Genomic DNA, 26,492 nt, shown 5'->3' on the forward strand with positions numbered 1-26,492 from the left:
CGAAATTTCAGTGAATAAATAAGGCTCCATCTCCTCCTCCCCCCTGCTCATCATCATCACTGATTGGAGCTCACCCCCTCTCAGAAAAAGTCTGTATCCGCCCCTGGGGTCAAGCGCCGCAGAACCAGCACCAGCAAGCGCCGCAGCACCGGCAGTACAAGAGAAACCTCCCGCGCCCGCTACTGACGAGTACGAGTCTGCTCTCGTCGCCTTACGGCAGCAGTTTTCGACGTCGTGCAACGTCGTCGTCGAGCGTCATCGTTTCCACCGCCGCAGCCAGCACACAGGCGAGTCCGTTCATGACTTTGTTGCTGCTTTACGGGAGCTCGTTTCGCATTGTTCGTTCGCTTCACCAGATGATGCTCTGCGGGACCGATTTGTTGCCGGCGTTGCTTCCAACCGCGTACGTGAGCGGTTGCTGCTCGAGGGTTCCTCCCTTTCGTTCGAGAGCGCATGCAGTGCGAATCGCTCTTCAGTTTGAGCAAGCAGCTGAAGAGCTGAAGGAATTTTCTGCTTCGGTCGAGCCTGTTTCTGTACGGCGTCGTCCCCAGTATTCGCATTCTTCGCGAAAATTCAATTCACAGCCACAAGAGCATTTCCAGTAGAACTTTCCAAGCGCAAGCGGTTTACGTGCGTCGCAGGGGCCCCGCCCCCCTCGGCGAGACAGAGATAGCCGGTCCGTTTCACCGCACTGTATCCGATGCGGCTCGCGGAATCACCGCGCATCAGCGTCGCAGTGCCCAGCGCAGGGAAAGAAGTGTTTCTTTTGCGGTATCAAGGGCCACTTTCAGAAAGTATGCAACCGCAAGCGACAAATGCAAGGAAGGGTTCGTGAAGTTGGGTTCGATGACGATGCCTTGTCAGGTGAAAGTTGTGAGAAAGTTTTGACTGTGCAGCATCCCGCTCGCAGCGCAATTTACATACAAGTGCGCGCAGCGGATATCAGGTTGGCATTCCTTGTTGACTCGGGGTCGTCTGTTTCAATTCTGTCAGAGCAAGAATTTCGCCGATATTTTCAAAGCGTTTTGCTCCAACCAGCTCCGCAGGTCACCTTACTTGACTATTCTAAGCGCCCAATTTCCGTGCTAGGCTGTTTCCAGGCAGACGTTCAATTTAAAGGGCGCTCTGCATCACTTCTTTTCTACATCGTCCGCCAAGGAACCTGTCTGATTGGCCTTGACGGCATTAAGGCCTTAAATCTTCAAATTCAGGGCTCCACTCTCGGGTGCCTGCACACGTCCGTTGCCCCGCCGCCGCGTGTCAATGACCCGACACTTCGTCACATTCCAACGCAGTCAATAGAGCAACCCAGGCAAGCAAACCTTCCGCCAGCCTTGGCACACGACTTCGGTTCACTTTTCAGTCCTGAGTTGGGCCTTGCTAAGCGGTTCACGCATCGTGTCAAGATTCGGCAAGGCGTGCAACCGGTATTTTCGAAGCTTCGCCGTCTTCCATATTCACTTCGGGAACCAGTGTCAGATGAACTTCACAGGTTGTTGAGCCTTGACATCATCGAACGTGTCGATGCTTCTGAATGGGTTTCCCCCATTGTTGTCATTGAGAAGATGGCAGCATCAGGATTTGTGTTGACCTTCGGGAGCCTAACAAGGCTATTGTACCAGACAGCTTCCCGTTGCCTCATACAGAGGAACTTCTTAATGCCTTGGTAAGGGCGACACACTTTTTAAAACTTGGCTTTTACTTCTGCCTACCATCAGGTTGGTTCTTTTGCACCCTGACAGCAAGGACCTGACGGCCTTCATTACACATGAAGGCCTTTTTCGGTTCAAAAGAGTTTGTTTTGGGTTAGCTTCCGCGCCAGCGGCATTTCAGGAGGTGATGGCCACAATTCTCGATGGCTGCCCTGGTGTGTTGTTCTACATTGATGATGTGATAGCCTTTGGCAAAAGTGCAGAACATTTTTCGAACCTAACGACGGTATTGCCGAAAGTCAAGGACGCAGGCCTGAAATTGAACGACAAATGCCTCTTCGACGTTCCAGAACTTTCTTTGCTAGGTCATAAGGTCACGGTGCAAGGTATCTCGCCGCTTACAGAAAAAGTAGACTCGGTAGTTAACACTCCATTGCCAACAGATGTTGCTGCCCTCCGTTCATTCTTGGGTCTTGTAGAATACTATTCCAAGTTCGTTCCACGCTTGGTCCAGGTGGTCGAGCCTATGCGCGTCCTGCTTCACAAGAATGAGCTATTCATATGGTCAGCCGAAGGAGACAGCAGTTTTCGGAGGGTCAAGGAAATGCTCTTTTCAAGTACAGTTCTACACATGTTCGATTACACACTTCCAGTCATCGTGTCGACCGACACTTCCGACTGTGGGCTGGGAGCCGTCCTGCAGCAGCAAAATGGCCACGAGCTCCGCACAGTTGCTTTCGCGTCTCGTACCTTGTCTCGTACCTTGTCTCGTACCGCGCCTGTTTTCGAGATGTACCTTGTCATCAGCGGAAAGAAAGTACTCGGTCTGCGAACGCGAAGCATTGACATGCATTTGGGCGTGCGAACGATGGCACACTTACCTTTGGGGTCGCCATTTCAAGATTCTTCGATTCCCGGCCGCGGCGGCCGCTGTTCTGATGGAGGCGGAAAGCAAAAACGCCCGTGTGTACGAGATTTCGGCGCACGTTAAAGATCCCCAGGCGGTCAAAATTAATCCAGAGCCCTCCACTACGGCGCGCCTCATCGCCTGCGTTGCGTCGGCGCGTTAAACTTTACAATCAATCAATCAATCAAATCATTTCAAGATTCGAACGGACCATCAGGTATTGGTATCGTTGCTGTCGTCGCAAGGACGTGGAAGAAGGCCTCTCCGAATTGCACGCTGGAGTGCACGACTTTTATGTTACAATTTCACTGTCGAGTATACCGCAAGGGGTCCACCAACACGGTCCCCGAAGGGGCACCTTGTACGTTCAAGGTGACGGTAGTGGTGACACCGCGGACCTCGAGCCCATGTGTGTTGGACCCACCCACGCTTTAGGCTGTGCGTGGCTTAGCCGTGTCCAGGGAAAAGGGGATCCTGGTGGCTGAGCCGACACCGAGGTTGTTGTGGACCTTAGGGCCCCTTGGTGGAGGCAACACGCCACTTTGGCCCTCGCTTCTTGTAGACGGCACCCCCGGACTGACCCGGCCGAGGGGGAATCAGCCAGTCGCCCTTTCCTGTCCCCCTCTCCACTCTTTCGCTTTCATGTCTTCTTCCTCCATCTTTCCTGTCCTCTATTTTTTCTGCTTTCCGATCTCCTCTTCCAGGTGGCAAGGGTTAACCCTGTGTGAATGGTCACCCTAGGTTTCTTTATGCAGGGATAGTGCCCACGTATGGCTAACGCAAGTTTGCGTTCCCGTGTTGGGCTCCGAGGTGGGTGGCCAGCATGGGTGCTGAATGTTTATTTGCTAGTTTATGGCTACGAGAAAACCTCCTCATCATCGGGCTCGGAAACGAGTTCGCACCGCAGTAAGCTATCCTGTATCAAGGGTCCCATTCCAACTAAAAGAACAAAGCTTTCCAAGATTTCTTGTTATCGAATCTACCGACAGCCTGTGCCCCCTACGAAAGGCCTTGCCATTTATAGTCGCTAAAGAACTGGAAGCTGTCCTCGGCGGTAAATGCAAAGCTACAAAGATGTCCTCTGGAGGTGTCCTCATTGAATGCGAAAACAAAGCCCAGGCTGATGCAGTGTTTGCAATGCAAAGGTTAGCAAACCTAACTATAAAAGTATCGGCTCACCGAAGCCTAAACTTATGCCAAGGAGTGATTTCAGATCCTGACCTCGCAGACCTCACGGAGGATGAAATCCTAGAGGGCCTGCAAGAGAAAAATTTTACTGCTGTCAGGCGTATCATGATCCGACGTAACGACATTGACATCCCCACTAATCACCTTGTCCTGACTTTCAACTCCACCAAGCTTCCTGAATCCCTGAAACTTGGCTATGTAGTCCATCGAGTCCGTCCATACATCCCGAACCCACGCCGGTGCTTTAAGTGCCAGAAGTTTGGTCACACACTGCAGAGCTGTCGGGGCAAAGAGACGTGCGCCAAGTGCGCGAGTACTGATCATCACGCGAACTCCTGCGCAGCGCAGGAAGTAAAGTGTGTCAATTGTGCAGGGCCACACCCTGCGTACTCACGGAAATGCCGGAAATTCCAAGATGAAAAAGAAATAATGTCTATCAAGGTAAAAGAAGGTCTGTCAATTCAAGAAGCGCGAAGACGCTTCTCGTTTGTGCAAAAAGGCACTTTCGCCGAGGTGGCGCGCCGGGGGGCCGGGCCGCCTCGGGCATCGGTAGGGACGCAGTTTAGCTCTGCTGACCTGGCCCTTGCCCAGTCTCCCCCCGTGCAGCAGCCAGCACAGCCACAGCCGACTGCACGCGCTCCGGCCCCCGAGGCTGTGCAACCACCGGCCCTCTCTGCTCCGGCTGAGGAGGCCATGGACGTTGTTCCCTCCACCTCGTCCCTTTCAGGGCCCCAAAGGGGCACTGGAAGACACTCAACATCTCTCCTACCCGTGCCTTCTAAAGGTACTGGGAAGAACGCATCCAAGAGCCCTGCAAGGAGTGAACCTTCTGCAAGAAAACCACCTGACAAAAAGTAAAAAAAAAAAGTTATTGTACCTCATTCAAAAAACTAAAATACCGGTTCCCTTCATTCAGTGGAACTGTAGAGGTTTAATCCATAACATTGACGACATACACAAGTTGATAGATGAATATGAGCCCCAAGTGGTGGCGTTGCAAGAGACAAATTTAACAAAAAGACATGATAACATGATAAAAAGACATGATAAAGACATGTCCACCCTCAGCTTCAGAGGGTGGACAGAACACAGGCCGCGCGGACTGCATATGAGCCCCACAGAAGAAGGAATCACTCCCCTGGACTGCACTCAGGGCCGTTCAGAAATATGATCAGAAGTATTTCTTCTTCTTCCTCCTCCACCTTCTCCTTCTTCTCCTCCTCCGCCTCTGCCGCAAATGTCGTCGCCTCCGTCCGCGGCGCAGAGACGGAGAAGTCAGATCGTCTAACACCGGGCTGGAGCTTACTTCAATTTTATAAAAAAAGTTTCCACTCTTGTGCTACACCAATACAACTCAACCAACCGCCGTTCATGCATCATGCATTGATTTAACGGCAGGGTCCAATCACCTCACCAAGAATATCTCTTTGAAGTAATAAATGGTGTGGTTAAGTGCATTTCACTTCTATCTGGTTTTACTATTTGTAGAGCGATGTGAGTGAATTTAAGTGACGTCGCATGCATGGGTAATCGTTGTGTGTGCCGTTTACAGCTTTGCTTTCCAACCACATTCACGGGGTGGATTGGCGTGATTTTTTTATTTTGATTTTTTATTTTGTTTCTTTTCTACAATGATCTAAACTGCACCATTATATTGATTAACCGCATTCATTTGACCAATAGTGTGTTCTTCCGCAGATGACGGGCGTAGGGCTGGTTTCGTCCGTTTGCGCGATTATTTATTCGTGTTGCCGTCGTTCTTTTCCGTGATTTTTTTAGTTGAGTCTTCGTTCTTCGGAATATATGTAACCATGCATTTTTTTTAAACGCTGTGTCTAAAGGTACGCCGTACGTACCCGCAGTATTTGTTAAAGATACGTCGGACGTACCTGCAAGATTTCTTAAAGATACGTCGGACGTACCCGCAAGATTTTAAAAGATACTTCGGACGTATCCGCAAAACTTTTTTAAGTATGTCGGTGTATTCGGTTTCACTCGGACCTCTGAGCCACCTTAAGGCCCCGCCACATGCAGCGTACTTTCAGCGTTTTCTCGCGTTGACATCGTCCCGCGTCGACGCGCGTCGTCATAAATGCATGGCGACGCGAGCTGACGCCCGAGCGACGCCGATGTCTATGCTCGCCAGATATCGGCGTCGACGCAGCGCGAGAGAGCATCGGAAAGCGGGCGGCAGCGTCCGTCTTCGCGTGGTTTGGGTTCGTTTCTTTCAGCAGAAAACAATCAATTTCTTTTTAACTTACGGTAATCGGTTGCCTTGAGACAAATTGCAAGCTATTTCTGTTCGCAAGCGCTCATCCATTTGTGGCTTGTTCGGCTTTCATCGGGGAGATCGGGGATCTGCGATAGCTTTGTGTGAGCTAAATGAGGGCGCTCTGGTTACATCGCATCCAGTATTAGCACAGTGCGTGACGGGCAAGCGTTATCAACGCCGGAATTCTAGCGGCGCATTCCATTCCATTCGTAGCTCCCGTGGTTTGCGCAGGGGAGACCGGGGATGTGCGATAGCTCTTTTTGACTCAGGTATGGGAGCTGTGGTTACATCGCTTTAGCACTAGCATTATTGTCATCGGCTCCAAGATCGATGCGCAAGAAACAAGCGTTACCACTGCTCAAATCTCTCAAATACGACCAAAAGAAAGCACGCGCAACACTGTCCGTGGGGGAAGATGCTATATGTACTACGTAGTGAAGTCCCACCGGCAATTGCTATACGCACTGCCCATATAGCGCCATCTATGAGGCGCTGTCAGAAACGTTCCCGAGCTTGCTTGGTGGCGGGCTGACGCGACCTCTCTACGAACGGCAACGTACCTGGTTTCGGTCACGGCAAAGTTTGCGCTGTAGTCATGGGCGTGAAATAGATTATGGCTGCCCACAGGGCTGTTTACGACGCGTTTGAGCTTTTAATCGAGGCAGGAACAGAAATTACGCGGGCAGCCGGTGCACAACATATGGTTAATACGGTGTCGATCAACATATCGTATGATCTGCCGGAGCGCCACCAAAGATGTTCAATCCTACATAAGCTGCAGACACAACAGCCGCACCACCATTTGAGCGATCCGCACAGCCTGCTGCACTGCGCGGAAAACGCCTAATTCGTCTCTTCCACCCAGATCACCTGCCCCGGACCTCACCCTTTCCTGCCCCTCACCCGGGATGACCTCAGCAAGAAACAACCGCACGTGGCCACAAGCTGCGTGACGCACAAACTACCGGAGCGCCACCAAAGATCTTCAAGCCTATATAAGCTGCAGACACAACAGGCGCATCACCATTTGAGCTATCCGCATAGCCTGCTGCACTGCGCGGCAAACACCTAATTCGTCTCCTCCACCCATGTGAGAACTCCATTTTTGTTTTAGTTACTGCTTGTGGTTGTTGCGGATCGCTCATTTGGTAGATACTAGAATGCCGTCCACCTGTGCTGAATTAGATAAGGAAGTTCGGCTGCTGAAAATGGAAATGGAAGCAAGATTCAGCGAGCTAGTTAATGAACTTCGCGCAGAACTGGCTCTCAGTGAGCAAAAAATGGTGTCTTATCAATCAAAATTGCGAGAAGCCCCGAAAAGCTTGACCTTCTTAAGCCAGGAGTACGACACAATCAAGGCTGAACGTGACGGCATGATTGCAGAGAGCAAGGCCCTTAAAGCCATCAACGATGAACTCAGGTTTTCGAACATCAGCTTGACAAAACAGGTAGCCCAACAAGAACAGTACTGTCGTATGAACAATGTCGAGATACGTGGTGTGCCAAATGCTGAAAATGATAATCTTCCACAGCTGCTTGCTGACATTGGATCTAAGGTGAAATGCACCATCACGCATCAGATATCGACATTGTTCATAGGGTCTCCACACCAAACAGCCCAACAGCCAACAATATCATCATCCGCTTTGTCTCTCGGGACAAAAGGAATGATTTCCAGAAGAAAGCAAAAAAAGGCTCGTGTGACGTCGAAAGATCTAGGGATGGGTACGGAAGCGACTCCAGTATTCTTCAATGATCACCTGACGCCAATGAAAAAGACACTGTTTTCGGAAGCACTCAAGCTAAAGAAAGCAAAGCAGTGGCAGTTCCTATTGACCGATCAAGGTGTCATTAAGGTTCGGAAAGAACCGACGAGCAAAGTTCATAGGATAGCGTCGCACGATCACCTGCGCATCATCACCTAAACGAAGTCGCACTACAGTATCTACGCCCTTTCCATTTTTTTTCTGATGGCTTACGAATTACTCAAACCAAAAATATTTCTACAAGAAATGAAAGATACATCGCAACTATCGCTTTTGCACCTGAACACAGAAGCTAGCCAGCGCATTATGACTCCTTCTATGACTTGTGTACAAATCTGAATCATGCATTTCATTTCATTGCTCTTTCGGAGACATGGTCATCACAGCAAATCGATGGTGCTTATAATTTACCAGGCTACCAGCTAGAAGTTTCATGCCGGTTGCGCCCACAGCCAAGTCGATTACCGACACAGCCGTCACATGGGGCCGTTGCCCTATACATCAATTGTTCTCTTCCCTATGCGGTTAGAAATGACGTTACTATTTCGTCTGAATGGTGTGAAACACTCTTCGTTGAGGTGCCATCTGACTACACGTCGCGAGATATAGTTCCTCACAAAACGAAGTCTACTTTCGTAGGTATAATATATTGGTCACCTCAAAATAAAAAAGGAACACTTCTTAGCTGAATTAGAAAGAGCACTCTGCAGTTACCGTGACTCAAAAACTCAAATAATATTTATGGGTGATATTAATATGGACGTTTCGCAAAACGATTCATGCAGGTTCAGTTATATAAATCTCCTGACTAGTCAAAGCTTAGAACAATTAATAACGTCACCAACTCGCATATCTAGTAGCAAACAAAGTATACTCGATCACATAATAACAGACTATTCGTCAACCACATTCAAAACAGGTACAATCTTGTCCGACATAACGAATCATCAGCCAGTTTTTGCAATAGCATTCCCACGCTATAGCATAAAACAAGCAAAATCACGCATTGTTTTCAAACACGATAAAATTTTGCGTTCCCTATGTACGGAAAATTGGCGGCCTGTGTACGAAGCACTATCCACTGAGGATAAGTTTGATCAATTTCTAAACTGCTTTGCCAAGCACATAAAACGCGGTGAAGTTACTGTTACGCAATCTAGAACCACAGTAAAGCGTAAACCATGGTTAACGACTGCGCTTTTAAAATAAATCAACCACAAGAATAATATGTACAAAAAACTAAAACGCAATCCCCACAAAGTTTCTCTACAAAACAAGTACAAGTGTTACAATAAATTGCTTAAGAACCTAATTAATGTTTCAAAAAGGAATTATTTCCACCTGAGAATACAGCAAGCGAATGGAAACAACAGCGCAACCTGGGAGGTAATTAATTCTGCATTAAACAAAACAACCGCTGTCAACGCTGTAACAAAACTGATTGTAAATGGTAGCATGGTTAAAACTAGCACCGAAGTTTCAGAAGAATTTAATAACTATTTTGTCACGGTAACGTCTAAAACAATACAAAATTCTTCAGGGGAAGCAATAATTGACCTCATAAAAGGCACAAACAGTGCTAGATCCTTTTTTCTGCCACCAGTCGATGCACAAGAAATTTACAAGTTAATTCTAAATTTAAAACCCACTGCATCGATAGGCTATGATGACATTTCAGTTTCAATGCTGAAAACGTGCGCAACCCATGTAAAAGAACCTTTGGCGCATATTATTACCGGCATGTTCACCACGGGTAAATTTCCAACAAGGCCTAAAATATCAAAAATTGTGCCAATATTCAAAAAGGGAATCCGAACAAAACCAGAAAACTATCGACCGATATCAATCTTATCACCACTGTCGAAAGTTGCCGAGAAAGCGATGCTGTCTCGTTTAGATAACTTCTTTATATCAAACGGAGTATATGCCCAAGAGCATTACTGTTACTTGAAAAAAAAGTCGGCAGAGCTGGCTCTACTTCACATAGTTGAAAACACCACGCAAAGTATTGAAAACAAGTTACTTACAATGGGCGTGTTCATAGACTTAACGAAAGCGTTTGACGTGATAAACCACGAAGTATTATTAACAAAGTTAGAAAAATACGGTATACGTGGAACACCTCTCGAACTTACCAAAAGCTATCTGTTAAACCGCGAGCAATATGTCGTCGCCAACGATGCTTCATCACAAAGACTAACCACAAATAATGGCGTGCCACAGGGGTCAATTCTAGGACCTTTTCTTTTCCTATGTTACATCAATGATCTGCCTGCATATTTGGCAGAACAATGTGTTTTATATGCAGATGACACTAACATTTTCCTGACAGCCAGAAACAAAACAGACCTCTATAAAAAAGCTAATGCAGTCCTATCAAAATTGTCCCAATGGTTAAAGCGCAACCAGCTTGTTGCGAATGTAACAAAGAGTAACTATATTGTCTTTTCAGCAAAAAACACCCCTCTAACAAATAAGGCAGTCGTACAGCTTGACAATGTTACTCTAGAAAATGTGGAACACACAAATTTTTTAGGTGTATATTTAGATAATCAACTTTTATGGCACAAGCATGTTGAAGAAGTTGCTTGCAAGATTTACAAAAAAATTCCAATGCTCTGTAAACTACGTCATGCCTTACCTCTTAAAACTATGATTATACTGTACCACAGCTTACTACATTCTCACATCACATACGCAGTCAGTGTCTACAAATTAACATATCGCACCACTCTTGGGCCTATTGTAACCGCCCAAAACAGCTCTCCACGCAATACAATTCATGCATAGACAAGAATCTGTTAAATTTGCATATCAAATGCTCAATATAATGCCCTTACACACCTGTATTAGATATTATGCCCTGTTGCTTCTGTTTAGGATAATTCACAATATCATATAAGCTGTCCTTCGATTAGAATTACTCACCGCACGAATACACATTCCCTTCGAACCACATGCTCAACCACATTAGCAATACCCGAGATTAGAACTAACTATGGATTATTTTCCTTTTCGTATACGGCTCCACACTTATGGAACAAACTCCCACACCCGCCGCGGTGGCTCAGTGGCTAAGGCGTTGCGCTGCTGAGCACGAGGTCGCGGGTTCGATTCCCGGCCGCGGCGGTCGCTTTTCTGATGGAGGCGAAAAGCAAAAACGCCCGTGTGTACGAGATTTCGGCGCACGATAATGATCCCCAGGTGGTCAAAATTAATCCGGAGCTCTCCACTACGGCGCGCCTCATCGCCTGCGTTGCGTCGGCGCGTTAAACCCTACAATCAATCAACAAACTCCCACACAGCGTCACCTCCACACCATCGTTCTATATGTATAAAAAACAACTAAAAGCACAAGTGTTTATGTTATTTGACTGACGTACAGACTTGTAGTTGTGTTTATATAACCAGAGTTTTGGTTTTGCAACAGCTTTTATCTTTGTTTTCACATTATGATCTTTCTTCCTTTTTTCTTTCTTCTTTTCCCCCAAATTCTTCTATTTATTTTCTTTTTTTTTTTCATTTCCCAATGACCGTTCTCCTGTTTTATGATTGTACATTTTTTGTGTTGTTATATACCTGATTTCATTGCAAGCCTTTGTAGCGGCTGTCCAAACCAGAAGAATGTATTTTATTTAAAAAATGCTCAAACAGACTGTGATCACCCCATTTATCGTAGGGACCCCTTTTACAACTCATTCTTGGGTTCTGGGGTCCCACCTGTATATTTCCATGCAGATGTATTTATGTACAGTAGAATAAACTCTCTAAATAATATCCCACGGCGGCTTTATTCGCCTTAATAAGATTTCTCAGGCGTCAGATTGCTCAGATCTCGCATGGTCTCTCATGGCTGCAGGGGGTACAATGTCTCGGGTTCAATTCCCGGACCAAGGCTGCGTTAAATTTACGATGAAGGCGAAAAATTACTGTGCGTACCCGATGTTTCGATCAACACAAAAGATCCCTGAGCGAGATGTCTGCAACGCTGCCCCGTGCATCTTAGCGCGTTGTGGTTTTGGCGGCGCACAAAACATCAGTTTTAATTGGCTACGCAGCAGTTAACTAAAGCATGTTCTACAGGAACTCCTGAGTACAAATCGGAGAACCCTGTGCTCATGTGTTTGTAAACCTTGCCTCGAGCTGTTAAAGTTGGCTTTTCCGCATGGCGGTTAAGCTGTGCACGAAAGTCACCGGGGCTAAATGTGATAGTAAGAAACGCTTCTGATGTAAAGCAGCTCATCCACAGTGTTTAAGAAACGCTTAGGACATATTCTTTTGCAGTGTGACCTTTAAACGTTTCACACCTCCTCCCACTCGGCCTTCTTTTGGTAAATAAAGGCGCTTTCAATATGCAGACACAGGAAAAGGAAACAGGAAGATGTATAGAACTTTTATCCTGCATTCTTTCGCGTACATAATGTCACATGCTAGCAGTGCCATTTTTCCACCACGTTTTACTTTGCGCTTTGTAACAGTTTCTTATAAAGATTCAAAGACTCGCCTAGGAAATTTCACATCACGAATGGTAAAAAAAATTATCTCTCTAAATTATGTTGAAGCAAAGCCCATCTCTTCATTGTTGACATTTTCTAGTTTATCAGACCTGCTGCAGTCAAGCATTATGTTATTTATAAACTAGAAAATACAGAAAGAGGCCATTTCTAAGCAGAAGGAAATATATATTGATTAGCATCTGCATTGCTTGAATTGTACGTTTTCCAACTGGCAGGGCCACTGCTATAATTTCTATGCCACATAAGATGCCCATGATTTTGCTCCAGTATGTGACTCTTAGGTGGTTACATGCTGATAAAAGAATTCTGTGCTATCTTCATTCATACACTGCTACTCGTCCGTGCTCATGGTGAGCATGCAGGGTGCACGTGTGACGCTTAGCATGGTAAACGTCAGGCGACGTCTGCTTAGTTGTAATGAGAATATGTCTTCTCCAGAACGCTTAAATAACTGAATCAATCGTGACAAACAGTCAACTCAAAACGACCTGAAAAAAAAGAAGCACCCTCCACCCTAAAAGAAAAAGAAGACGAGAAGAAACGAGTTAACTATTTTACATTGTTTTCAGGTTATCCAAAAATATGTCTCCATGCAGAAGGTCCAAGAAAGGCTGTTGTTTCTTACACTTTCAAGAAGACATCAACACTGCCATTGTTTTACAATATAAATTAATTTTTATTACACCATATCCTCAGCTTCAGTTGGTGTTATCCTTTTTGGGTGACCTGTAAAACCAAAGGTAATATAACTAGCAATACGGCTGTGTTGCTTCTATACATGATAGAAAAAGAGCAAAAAAATATACGCGGCAAAAGGCCAGGACCTTTGTTGCGTTGTTTCTTCTTCATTTTGTGTTAGTTTTTGTCCTACTGGCCCAATTTCAATTCTTGAAACCAACTTTCGTGAAAAAGCTATTGAGCATGATTTTCCATACCAACTCTTATTACATGAAATGGCTGCACAATATTTTTTGCCTGAATGTAAATGTGGCTAAGAAATCTCTTTATTATTATTTTGAAGCAGCCAGTTTTTATTGCCAGTCACAGAAAAGTGGGGCAGATGCCGTTGGTGCAGGACTGCATGGGACCACAGTGTGAAATGGTGTTCAATTTTTTTGCAAATCAATTGTTAGCGCAACTGGAACCACACCGCATACAGAAGCTGTCGTAGTCTTTGACATAGCCTTATTAATTGACGTGAACCTTTTTCCTCCTCAGATAGAACTGATATTCTTTTTTTTTTGCTGCTTGGTGCTGTTTACAATAAGAACTACATTTCTTAGGAAAAAGGAATTGCCACCCAAAGAAAACCCCGTCTGATTCAAAATAGCAATGTACAAGATTAGAATCATACTACAGAATGGGAACGTATACATGTTGCCCCCCCCCCCCCCCCCAAGCTACCCCAGCACTTGCACCCTCCCCATGCCCTCTCCCTCTTCCTTCGTGAAAGTGGATTTGCCGGCCCCCTCAAGATAAAATCCTGCTGACGCTCATGCTTATTACATAGGAAACAGCAATAGTCACGAAACCAGTGCTCCGCGCACATAGCAACTATAGTGCCTAGAATATACTGGCTAGTGTGCCGAGGGCAGGCTCCTGACGGGCGCCCGGGGCGATGTACGCGGCCGGCTGCCGCTTGGAGCGCTGCCGTGCGGGAGTGTGCGCGCTCGTCCGGCCCGAGCGCGCGGTTACCTCCGCGCTGCGTAGCAGGCGGCAGCGGCAGAACTCTCACCTGCGACGAAAGCGAACGAAAGCGACGGGAATTCTGTCGTGTGGCGAAAACTGGTCCCGACCATTCGACAAAAACGATCGTCGCGCGACAAAGCGACGGAATTCCCGTCGCTAGCTTTCGTTCGCGCGAACGGGTCTTATTGCTCAATCTCCGTCCCACATAAAATAAGCTCTTGCTTGTCGCCTGAGCAACGGATGATATTTGGCTACGTTACACTGTGTTTCCGAGTGTATTTAAACGATGTCACTAGGTTTGAAACGTAAGCGCTCGGCATGCAGCTTTCTAATTTATTTATTAAAGCAATGCTTTTTACCTCTACCCCCAAGGGTTCTTTCGCGACCGTAGGTGTCACCAGAAAACTCCAGCGAGCAAATAAAAGAATTTACTGTCACCACCGGGAATCGAACCCAGAACTAATAGACTAACAAAGCAGAGCCCGTTGTCCTACCGATTTAGCTACGAGCCCGCGCGAAGACGGGGACGACATGTGGTGTACTCAAAAAGCACATCTACGGTTTTACCCCTTGCGTTCTCGCTGAATACCACGTGAAAGCGTCACATGTGCACGACCACTCACGCCCGTCTAGCTGTCCTGTGCGAACCTTGCTCACGGGCTAACAGTTACAAAAATTAAAGGAAGCTCACACCAGGGCATGGAATCTCACTTCTAGTACGCCAATGTGCTAAAGCCTGTGGCCTCCAGTGCTCACGTAAAAAATCACAGCTCCTTGTCGTCCGCCCTCACGCGAAACAAAGGAATACATTCAAATACTCCTTGATTGTCAGGCCATCTCTCCAAGCCCCAGCATCAAGATCCTGGGCCTACGTTTCCAGACTAACACCAAGAGTGACGTCTCCTTGTAGCGTCTCAAAAACAGCATTAATCAAATCATAGACATGATCAGGCGAGTTGCCACCAAGAAGAGAGGCCCTAAGGAATCCGGTACCTTTCGATTAATTGAAGCTTTTGTCCTTTCGAGAGTCACTTACGTCAACCCCCTCTCTTATTCTCGACAAGGAGGACACAGAGATGCTTTATCTAATGATTATAAAGGCGGTCGAGCAGGCCATTGGTCTTCTCATGAGTGCGTCCACACAGAAGCTGCTTAGCACGGTGCTCCACAACACGGAGGAAGAGCTGATCATCTTTCTAACGAGAAGGTCCGACTTAGAAGTGCGGTGGGTAATCGCATGCTTCACCAGATTGGCTGGGCAGCCCAGAATGTCACTCCGCTTGACGTACTCCCAGACTCTTGGCGACTAAAACTAAAGATGCTCCCTTTGCTCAGAAATATGAACCCCTCACATCACGAGGGTCACCGAAAAGCACGGGCTCAAGTGCTAAACACCACCCTCGGTGGGGATCATGCAGTTATCTACACATGCGCCTCCAACCATCGAGGGCGGCAATACGGAATCATCGTGGCTACCTCCAAACCAACCTCCTTGCGTGTACCTCGCTTAGGACCCAAGAAATGACGGCAGCAGAAGAGGCAGCCATTACTTTGGCTCTCACTCAACCAGGGGTTCGGAGGGCAGTCACCGATTCCCAGCAAGCCTACTGGAATTACCAGTCGCGTTGGGTCTCCTGACCTGCACAGCGCGTGCGAAAAAACCACTCCCCAAACGGTTACATTCAGCTCATCTGGACACCCCCTCACGCTTCAATGGAGGGCAACGAATACGACCACCCAACAAGCCTGCGCTTTTACCTCCCGTGCTATGGAGCTGCACGAGGACAGTTACACTCTTGTCACGTTCAGGCAGATAACCCAGCATTATCGCCTTCTGAGACAGACCGTACCTTCACCTTACCATGATTTTTCCAGAGAACAACAAACTACCCTACGGCTCATTTAATATGGGCTCCTTCCCACAGGCTACGCGTCTTCCCCTAATACACCCGAATCGCTACGACGCTGAATGTAAATTTTGTTCAGAAGTAGGAACACTCCGCTCTGTAATCTGGGTGTGCGACTTTAGCCCTGAGCACCCTCCTCTCTTTCCGTCAACTACGCGACAAGAGCAATGGGAGATGCTGCTGTCCAGGTCCTCTCTACCTACCCAGCTTCAGAGGGTGGACAGAACACAGGCCGCGCGGACTGCATATGGGCCCCACAGAAGAAGGATTCACTCCCCTGGACTGCACTCAGGGCCGTTCAGAAATATGATCAGAAGTATTTCTTCTTCTTCCTCCTCCTCCTTCTCCTCCACCTCTGCCGCAAATCTCGTCGCCTCCGTCCGCGGCGCAGAGACGGAGAAGTCAGATCGTCTAACACCGGGCTGGAGCTTACTTTAATTTTATAAAAAAAGTTTCCACTCTTGTGCTACACCAATACAACTCAACCAACCGCCGTTCATGCATCATGCATTGATTTAACGGCAGGTTCCAATCACCTCACCAAGAATATCTCTTCGAAGTAATAAATGGTGTGGTTAAGTGCATTTCACTTAGCTCTGGTTTTACTATTTGTAGAGCGATGTGAGTGAATTTAAGTGACGTCGCATGGGTAATCGTTGTGGAAGCCGTTTACAGCTTTGCTTTCCAACCACATTCACGGGGTGGATTGGCGTGATTTTTTTTATTATTTATTTATACATACTGCAGCCCTTCGTAGGGCTATCGAAGGAGTGGACATACAAATGATCAAGTGATAAAAAGCGGGAACAAAAACACGTGCGCATGGCACAGATTCTCTGGTTCACAAAACTACACAAGATACAGAAGGAACAAAGGCAAGACCAGAGAAAGCAAAAGAACATAGAAATGTCTACTTAACACTCATTTGATATTGCACTCAGAAACTGATCTGAAGGGAGCCCGCAAGTATCACCGGGTAGCGAGTTCCAGAGCTCACTAGTCAAAGGAAAAAAACTATATTTCAACAAATCAGTTTTGGGGTGAAATGGAGTAATATTTGGCGCATGTTGGCTTCTGGTGTGACAGAGGGTGGTGTGGCAAACTGCAAATACCTGTGAAACGACGGCAAGCGCGGTGAATTAATCAATGTTTACAGGAATTTTAAGCATTCTGAATGGCGCCGAGCAGATAATGGAGTTAAATCCAAAGGTGATAAGTTGGACGTCACCGAAAAATCGCGGTCATATCTTCGGCAGATAAAACGGGCTGCTTTTTTTGTATGGATTCTAATCATTGCGCCTGGCTGATAAATATTAAATACAATTCCACAACATTTCATCGTTTATTCCACCATACAACGGTAGTTGAAAATGTAGAAATGATAAGTACCATTTCCTCAATAAAAATATGGGAGAAGTCTTTCGCCTGGGTCTCACATCTCGGTTAAGTTCACGTGTCAGCTGGTGCTGTTGCGAGCTTCATCCAGGAATCGAAAGGATGACGACCTAATTTTCTCCTCGGGGTTCGGGAAGATCCAAGCTTGTGGTTTTCTTCAGGTGCGGCAATGTTTTGTCGTCTCCTCGTCCAGCGTCTCGGTGGTCACCCTGCGCCGTTTCGCAACCGGCTCCTGCTTACAAAGGTCTCTGAGCTTTCTTTTCGATACAACCTTCGTTATGAGGTGCATCGGGTGTCCCTCGAATACTGTATAGGGACAGAATCCGGCTTGGGCGCAGTTTGTCGCAAGGGATCTCGTTCACAACGCCCGTTCACTGTTATCTTGAACGAACGCTCAAGGCAGTTACCGTCAAAGTGCTTTTCGCATACTACCGCATTTGGTGTCAGCTTCCTGTCCGCTCTCTTGTTCCGCTTCTCCTACTCTGACAACCGTGAAGGGCCAGTCGATGCTTTAAAGAGCGACATATTTTCCCTGTTTGAAAGGCACCCGCTAGTGTACAGCGGAGAAAAACACGTGCTTTCCTTTCGCGGCTTCTTGACGCTTGCCACAATCTGGAGTTGAAGGCACAAGCGGCCGAATCAATAAACAGATGCACAACGGCATCGGAATAAAAGTAGAACACTGTAGGCAATGACGAGGACGCGTGTTCGATTCCCGGCCGCGGAGGCCGCTTTTCTGATGGAGGCGAGAAGCAAAAACGCCCGTGTGTATGAGATTTCGGCTCACCTTAAAGATTACCAGGTGGTCAAAATTAAATCCGGAGCCCTCCACTACGACGTGCCTCATCGCCTGCGTTGCGTCGGCGCGCTAACAAACCCTACAATCGACAAATCAATACTGTAGGCAAAGAAGGCGCATGCACCCAGAACCAAACACCCTCGATATAAAGCGCGACCGCAATAATGATGATGAGCCAACGCAGCCAGCGAGAGAGAGAGAGAGAGAGAGAGAGAGAGAGAGAGAGAGAGAGAGAGAGAGAGAGAGAGAGAGAGAGAGAGAGAGAGAGAGAGAGAGAGAACTTTATTGGATCGCCTGCAGAACGAGAGGATCGCCTCCTATACTCGGATACAAGTCAAGAAAAAAGGGGCGTAGCCCAATCCCCCACTTCCACTACCCCGCTTCCAGCCAATGGTGCCGTTCTATTGACGTGACGTCGTGGCCGACCGCCTTGCACCTGCAGGCAGCTGCTCGGAGCCAAGCTTTTCTGAGTGAGTCCGCGCCGAAAAGTAGTTCTTCAGGACGCCTTCATTTTGGGCCGAGATAAGAACCTTAGCTAAAAATTATTTATTTGCCGATATAATGCAACGCGTGAAAACTTATTAATCAGCCGGAGTAGTGAGTTTCAATTTTATTGTTTATGGTAAATTTCTGCTCTGGGTTTTCCCTCAACTGCTTGCTTCTGGTTTTATGCATTGCCTGTTTCCTTTTCTTGTTTGGAGCCCGAAGAAGTGGCGTCCGAGTCTGCGTTATTGTTCTCGACTGAGGGTTGTGGTGCGTTCCCATCCACGCTACGCCGGCTACGCCGATGGTACAAGAAAAACAAAAGCGTTGTGTCATTTTCAGCTACGCGTACGTTCGCTTGCGGCATCTACACCCAGAACGCAGCGTTGAAGAAACGGTCGCGGCAATGAGCGATCTTCTTGGAATCAGCGTGAGTTTGGTGATGGACGCGAAGAAGGAGATGAAAAATAACGATGGCAATCTTGCGACGCCCTCCCGCGAAGCGGTGGAGAGACGACGCACAGAAGTGTACGACGACTTCACGAAGTGCGCATTGCGGTCGTCCGTGCATCGCCTTTTTTGCCGCAATGGGATCCCGACAGTGACGGCAATTGCTGCGGATGTCAACGCTAGCGGCGATGTTACTCCTCTCAAGCCATGGACTGTGCGCCGGCTGCTGAATGACATCGGGTTCAGGTATGAGAAGAGGAGCCGGAACTCGCTGCTGATCGACCGGCACGACATTGTCGCGTGGCAGCAGAAGTACCTCTACGACATCGCCAGGTACAGGACTGAAAATCGAAAAATATTCTACTTTGATGAAACCTGAGTAAATGCGGGACACAGGATATCGACTGTTTGACGGACACGACGGTTGCTTCCCACCACGACGCCTTCATGCGTGGTCTGACGACAGGTTTGAAGCAGCCGTCAGGGAAAGGATAGCGCCTGATTGCAACGCTCATCGACAGCGAGGGTGGCTTCGTCGGTGGGTGCCTGGACATCTTTGGAGGTACGAAGGCAGGCGACTACCTCGAGGAGACGGACGACACCCGCTTTGAAAGGTGGTTTGGTGCCGTTGTGCCACAACTGCCACTCGGTAGTGTAATTGTCATGGACAATACCTCGTACCACTCGTGGCTGGAAGAAGCAGTGCCTACGACGACTTCGCGCAAAAACGTTCAGGACTGGGTGACGTCCGAAGGACTTGCTTGGTATGAAAAACGCTTAAAACGGAGCTCCTCAGCCTTGTGGCCTCTCTTAAGACACGGTAAATCAGGTATCGTATTGACAGTGCAGCTGAAAGGACAGGATGTATTCGGGAGCCCTGCCATTGTGAGCTCAGTCCTATTGAGCGCATATGGGCACAGATGAGGTGAGGCGTCGCAGCAAGAAATCAAGAAATTACACATTTAAGCTGGCAGATGTAGAGGTGCTCCTGAGGGAAGAAGTTGCCAAGGTAACAGCTAAGCACAGGGCAAACACCCTTCAGCATGTGATCAGCATTGAAACAAAGTTCAGAGACGGTGGAGCAAGTGCGCATGTTTAACCTATTATAATAGATCTGGGTGAAGACGACATGGACTCCAACTGTGACCTATCTGCTATCGAGTCCTTTCAAGATGTTTTAGGCTGCGAACTATCCGCCAGTGCCGCCTTTGCCTCTTTCAGTTAGTGTGGAGTGCGGCGTTTAGCTTAAATACCTGTGTTTCCATAGCTGCAGAAGCAAGAAACTCTTTCAGACAGCAGAGAAGACCAGATATGCCGTTTGTGTGCTTTATTAAGACTTATTTCTGGAGCTAACTGAGCAGCCTGTGTGTGGTGCGTTACTTGCTCAAGAGACCATTGCAATGTTTGGTTTGTAATCTCATTTGCCATTACTCAGTTTTGTATGCTGTGTCGTAGACTCAACGGTGATCTTCCAGTATAACAGTGAGGGCGGCAGAAGCTATTTCAACAATCGTGTTATGATCTCATTTGCTGTAGTGAACGGAGCGGTGTGTTGTGTGGTGCTGGCTTATGGTTGATTGCCTTGATATGTAAGTATGAGAATAAGAAAAGGCTGTTGCAGTGCTTCGTTTCTGATCTCATTTGTTATAAGTGTGGTGCAGGAATTAAGCCGAATAAGTTCAGCTGTTACAGGATACTGCGTGGCAGATGTATTCATAAAAGGAAATCGGTAAATCTCGAGCTAGAGAAACCCGCACTGTGCCAAACTATTTTCTGGAAGTAAAGCCACGCTTACACTGCACGAGAAGGGTGACTATTCGCATGTATAGCATGAGGTATGTGCAAGCCGAGTCAAGCGAGTTCACAAATTCACTTCAAGCAGAATCACTTCTGCGGTGTGTGGCGTTGAGACTCCTTGTGAGACACTGTAAGTGGTGATAAAGGCAAGTTTCACCTACAGAACAAGACACTAGTTTGAGTTTTCACTGCAAGTTTTTTACATTGTTTGGACACACATGCACATATGGGATGCAGAAACAGTTGCAAATAAAATGCCTACATGAAAGCTTGTAACTGTCTGCTTGTGTGGCTGGCTGAGCCAAGTTGTCTTCTGATAGAGCGTTAAGAACAAATAAATCTGCTTCAGTCTCTAATTGCTCATTTCATTTGCTCTGCATAATTCAGCAGTGTGTCTGTTTAGCTCTCTGAGCCAAATCTAACTTATGATAGCAGTGAGGACCAGAAAAGTTGCTTCGGTGTTTTATTTCTACTTTGATTCTGTTTAGCCTCTATCTGGCTGTCCGCTGTATTACGCAGGAATTGGGATAAATATGTTTTATCTGTTTTATAAGCCACTGGATAAAATGCGGAAGCACAACGTCAATAAAAGCAATTCCCAAAGCTTTGGGAAGAGGAAACAATGTTGGCGTCAATCGATGCTCCCTTGTATGGGAATAATTTCATATATTGCATTTTTGGCAAGATAGTAAATTTATTCCTGAGCATATGATCCAATTCTGACTCTTGCGTAACAAGAAAAGTACGATATGCATTGACCAGTTTCAGCGGAGCGATATGTACCATATATGTGTTTCCATGCGTCCACTCAACCGACATGTCATACATCAACCAGTGCAGATAACGTTTTATGGTACCGATCACTAAGTAACCCTTCAAACATACTTCATTGTTCGTGTTATGAACTTGGCATCAATTCATGTGCTGTTATTGTGATTTAAACTCCTAATATATGCGTAGACATTGCACGGGTTGTGTTGTGAACAGCGCTGCAGCAAGCAGTAGCTTCCTATTCGACTTGGCATCCACGATGTTGCGCTTCTTGCTCCAGCAGCCACTTGTGGTGCGACAGGGAAAATGGGTGAAATGCCCACGTTTTTCACCCTGAATCCTCTTTCTCGAATTTACAGCGCATGCATGCAAATTACCATTACAGCAGCAGCTTCTTACTGAGGTGATATGAAAAGAAGGCTAGCAGTGCCTATATAGCTTCAATAATGCACATCTCTGATTCCAGAATTTGATTGGTGAAGGATATGCATGCGCATGTGTAGGAAAAGCTGAAAGGTGGTTTATTTGATTTCAGTGCTGCGTTTCATGTCTTCACATGCACTGTTGCAGCTGGTCATACCGGTGAAACCTAGCTCATGAAATTTCACTATCGCGAAGCACAGCTCATTCACGAAGCCGAAGCAAGACAATGAAATTGAACTTACAGTGGTAATACTCATGTATAATCTTCATTATCATAGACAATGGAAACTCAACGCAGATCCCTATTCGTCTTTGATTCACAAAGGTTTTTGTCCAAAACAACAACTTAAAGCGCTCCAACTTAAAACTGGCGACGAAAACATGCCAGCTGCAAATAACACCTTTAACAATGGAATCTCAGCGTAACCGAGAATCAAATGAGAAAAGGTGGCATATTAAATCACACCACGCAGCTAAGCTACAGCTCGTACGCGTTCACGTTCAAAAAACGCGATAATTCAGCTTCTTGCGTTTGCGACTTGATCACAATTTTGGCGAATACGCTTGCGCCCTGCATGGACGTAGGACACACGGTTCGACATATGCTCTAACGAAATGCAGCGCGCGACATCGCGCTGTTTGCGTTTCGCCCCGTGCATAGAGATAATGTAGTGGCCCCGAGCATAACTCTCCATGGCGTTAACGTCGTGCGCTATGCACAACAGTAATATTTACGACTGGCGTAATCAAAGAGAAATAAACAAGGAGTTATCGTCCCGTCGCAGTCACTGGGGTGATAACGTGGGTAGCACAGACACAGGAGGGACTAAACGGTAGAACGAGAAGCACTTCACGCTCAAGACGAAACGTCCGCACAGGATGACGACGACCGCTTTGTATCACGCAGCGTACACAGAATCCAGTACCGGCAGCGGCGGCTGTTTCCCGGCAACGCCACCCGCTCACAAAGCAGAAGAGAAAACACCATAGCACTTGTCGTTACCGAGCATGTTAAGAACACTGCACACAACACGCAAACAAGGAATACGACTGAACGGCACTAAAAAACTCCCACCTCCCCTCGCGGGAACCCCTGTGTAGATGCGACGCATAGGCGGAGCGGCGAAGGGAACGCGTTTTATAGCGCGCATAACGTTGAGGGGACTGCGTAAGCTGGTCCCAGTCGATGACGACGTTGGCGTACTTGTAAAGCGGCGTGGACTCTAGGTGTTTGAGCCAAGCGTGGATGTTGCTTCGCCGGAGAACGGCACACCGGTTATATGCGCAGCGCGCCCGAAGGAGAGGAAACCGCGGAAGAGAGAGTACTGCACATGCGCCGGCCCCAGCGCGTCTGCCGCGGCTATGACGCAACGTGCCGCGGCTATGACGCAACGCAATCCAACACAATCCACTTTAATCCAATCCAATCCAATCCAAATCCAATCCAACCGAATCCAAGCCAAGCCAAGCCAATCCAATCCAATCCAATCCAATCCAATCCAATCCAATCCAATGCCCCTCGCGAGAGAGTGTTCGTTATCGGAGAGGAGAGGGGGTGAGCGGCGGAGAGCGGCGGAGAGCGCAGCTCGCACGGCGAGGAGAATGGCAGAGGGGTGGACAACGCCAACAACGACGACGACGCCGGAGGGACAAGGCGAGTGAATCAGATGCTCTGCATCTAAAATCATTCTCAGAGCCGGACGACGCCGATGGATTGACGCGAACAGACATGCGAACAGCGGAGGTGGCCATTTTGGTAGAAGTCCGTAAGCGCGGAAGAACATGCTCTGTGATTTCTTCCGTGAACGAGGCGTAGAGGCGGTCTACCATGACGTCACGTTGATACGGTGACACCATTGGATGGAGGGGGGTCCTTTGATGAGGAAAAGCCACATTTTTCTTGAGTTGTATCCGAGTATAGAGAGGCACCCTATCGTGACGCGGCCTGGACGTCCTCGTGGTGTGCGCCGCAGGCGTCAACTGGCTCGGCTGACGGGCAGTGAGGGGGTGGATCCCTCGGCCTCGCCGCCTCCCCGAGTCTCTGCCGTGCGAGAGCTGCCTCGAGCTGCTGGACGGCCTGGAGTTGGGTCGTGTATTCGGACGAAATCATGGCACTCGTGAAACTGTCCGGCAGCCGCGTCGGGGCGGCCGCCTCGTCTGGGTTGCGTTCACGATCCCACAATAGGTGGGCCAAAGTCGCGTTTGCTCTCGCGCACACACTGCACTGCACGCTGTCGTAGGCACCCGGACACACGTATTGTGCCAACACGGGTGTGATCACAGGGTTCGTCTGTAGCTGTCGGTAGAGCACGGCCTCGGCCCTTGTGAGCCGAGGATGAGGTGGTGGCATAGTTCGTCGGCTGAGCCGGTACCATTGGAGGACCTCGGTATAGGTCGTGAGGGGTTCGTGGTTGATGGCCGGCTGCCTAGCCGAGCGAGAGGCGAGAGGGGACGCCGCGCGGTTGGTGAGTTCGCGCGCGGCGGCATCTGCCGTCTCGTTGCGATTGGCGTGCCCACCGCACGGCCCAGCTCGAGCGGCTCTCAACCACGCGCACCGGTCGCTCCATACTCGACCGGCTAGGCTACGCATCCCGAGCAGTCTCAACCTCTAGTACACGCCTGTTGCCAGACGCCGTCACGCGCAGACTGCGGGTTAATCCCATACCAAAGAACATGCATCCCGAGTACAACCGCGACCGACGAGTCGCCCGAGCCAAGGCCCTCACGAAGCTCTACGCCTGCGACACCGGTGCCCTTTACGTTGACGTCGCCGAGTACCCCGACCGACCCGGCACGTACGCAGCGGTGGCAGTCAGAGCTACCACCGGCGACATCTACAGCGCCTGCAGTCTCCGCAACACAAGTATCTAGAAATAAATGTCGGTGAATTTATTGGGTGGGAACATCACACATCAACTTAAAAACCTCTGCTAAAATCAGACAAACGTCCATCATTTTCCACGAAACCTAGCCATGTCAAAGGGTGGGCCCCGGGGAGAATAACTCAAACATTACATATTACACTTCCATCGAAACATGGGAGGCAGCTTTGACCAGCTCGTTACCTCAAGATCAGCGCGAGCTGATTGGAGGGCAAGGGAAGGAGCTGCTGCATATCCATGGCTCTACACTTCAAGTTCCACCTTTGAGCTCCCTACCATATCTTTATCCCCTTTTCCTAAAGCTCAACTATTTCTTCCGTAACAAAGATCTTCTCTCTCTCTCCCTCTCTCTCTCTCTCTCTCTCTCTCTCTCTCTCTCTCTCTCTCTCTATTTTCGCAAAATAATCGGGCGATCTCCACTAACGTGAAATCTGGGGAGGGGCGAAGCATGCAGCGCATAAGTATATTCTTGGCGCCTTGGCGTTTTTGCCTACGGAGATGACACCGTTGGGGGTTAGAGGTATACAGCTTTGCTCTAAAAGTCTCGAATTGGCCCCTGAAAAAACCGAATTCTTACCCGTATTTGGCCACAAATCCCTTCCGCAATATAATCCTCTAACTCTTCTTCTCGCCGGTACCCCTATAACCGCTAGTTTCCAACCCATGCGATTACTCGGAATCCCAATCGGACACAAAAATAGCCCGTAAATATGGCTACAACAACTCAAACCTAAATGGAAAACAATTCAACATGCCATACGTCGCCTGTCGAACAAATTTGTGGAGCAAGCCAGAAGGCGACCCAAACATTAGCACAAGCTGTCGCCATTGGTACTATAACTTACGCAGCCCAATCCTACGACCTTAACAAAACGCACATGAGAATACTTCAAAATCTGCCCAGAGCCACCCTTCGCACCATCAGTGGACTACCCAAACATACTCGTCTTCAGAACCTGCAAGCTGCAGTTGCTCTTCCCCCTTTGGAAAATATCATTCAAGAGCAAGTACATCAATCCCTTCATAAACGCTCATTAACTCATCAAAGTGTCTCCATCATCACCTGGGACAGTCTGAAGCCGTTACAATCCAACGACATCCCACCGCCTTTGGCTCCCTGGAACCGCCCTTCTGTCACGGACTCTACAGCCGCCACCCATCCCGTCCCGCGTAACGCCCACCCCGTCTGCGCAGCCCGCATCAACGCCCTCCGGAACAGTAAACGCCCCCAAGAAATTGATATTTACGCCGACGCAAGCATAGCTAATCCACTAGTTGGCACGGCATGGACATCACCTGATCTCCCCTCCATCCAAGGCAAACGAACCCTTAATATTCCATGTGCTACCATTCTGGAAGCGGAACCCCATGCCATCATTCAAGCCATCGACTTCCTCATGTTCGACTTTCACTCCTCCGTCCCTTCACAAAACGCATCCTGACGGACTCATTCGAAGCCCTAAAGACACTACAAAGTCCCACATCGACCAATCCCATTGCCAACAAAATCCTGCATCAGATCTCCATCCTAAAATCTAGCGGCATCCATCTTCGCATCGACTGGTCGCCTGGACACGAGGAGTCCTCACCGGGG

General features: G+C 48.1%; 1 pseudogene; it reads left to right on the top strand.

Annotated features, from left to right (window-relative positions):
* Positions 1-24,887, top strand: part of LOC144155691 (uncharacterized) — a 40,808-nt pseudogene extending 15,921 nt beyond the window's left edge.
* The last annotated feature ends 1,605 nt before the right edge of the window (positions 24,888-26,492 follow it).

The sequence above is a fragment of the Haemaphysalis longicornis genome, unplaced genomic scaffold, assembly GCF_048455015.1.
Source record: "Haemaphysalis longicornis isolate Haplotype H1 unplaced genomic scaffold, Haemaphysalis longicornis Haplotype H1 scaffold_1, whole genome shotgun sequence".
Classification (NCBI taxonomy): domain Eukaryota; kingdom Metazoa; phylum Arthropoda; class Arachnida; order Ixodida; family Ixodidae; genus Haemaphysalis; species Haemaphysalis longicornis.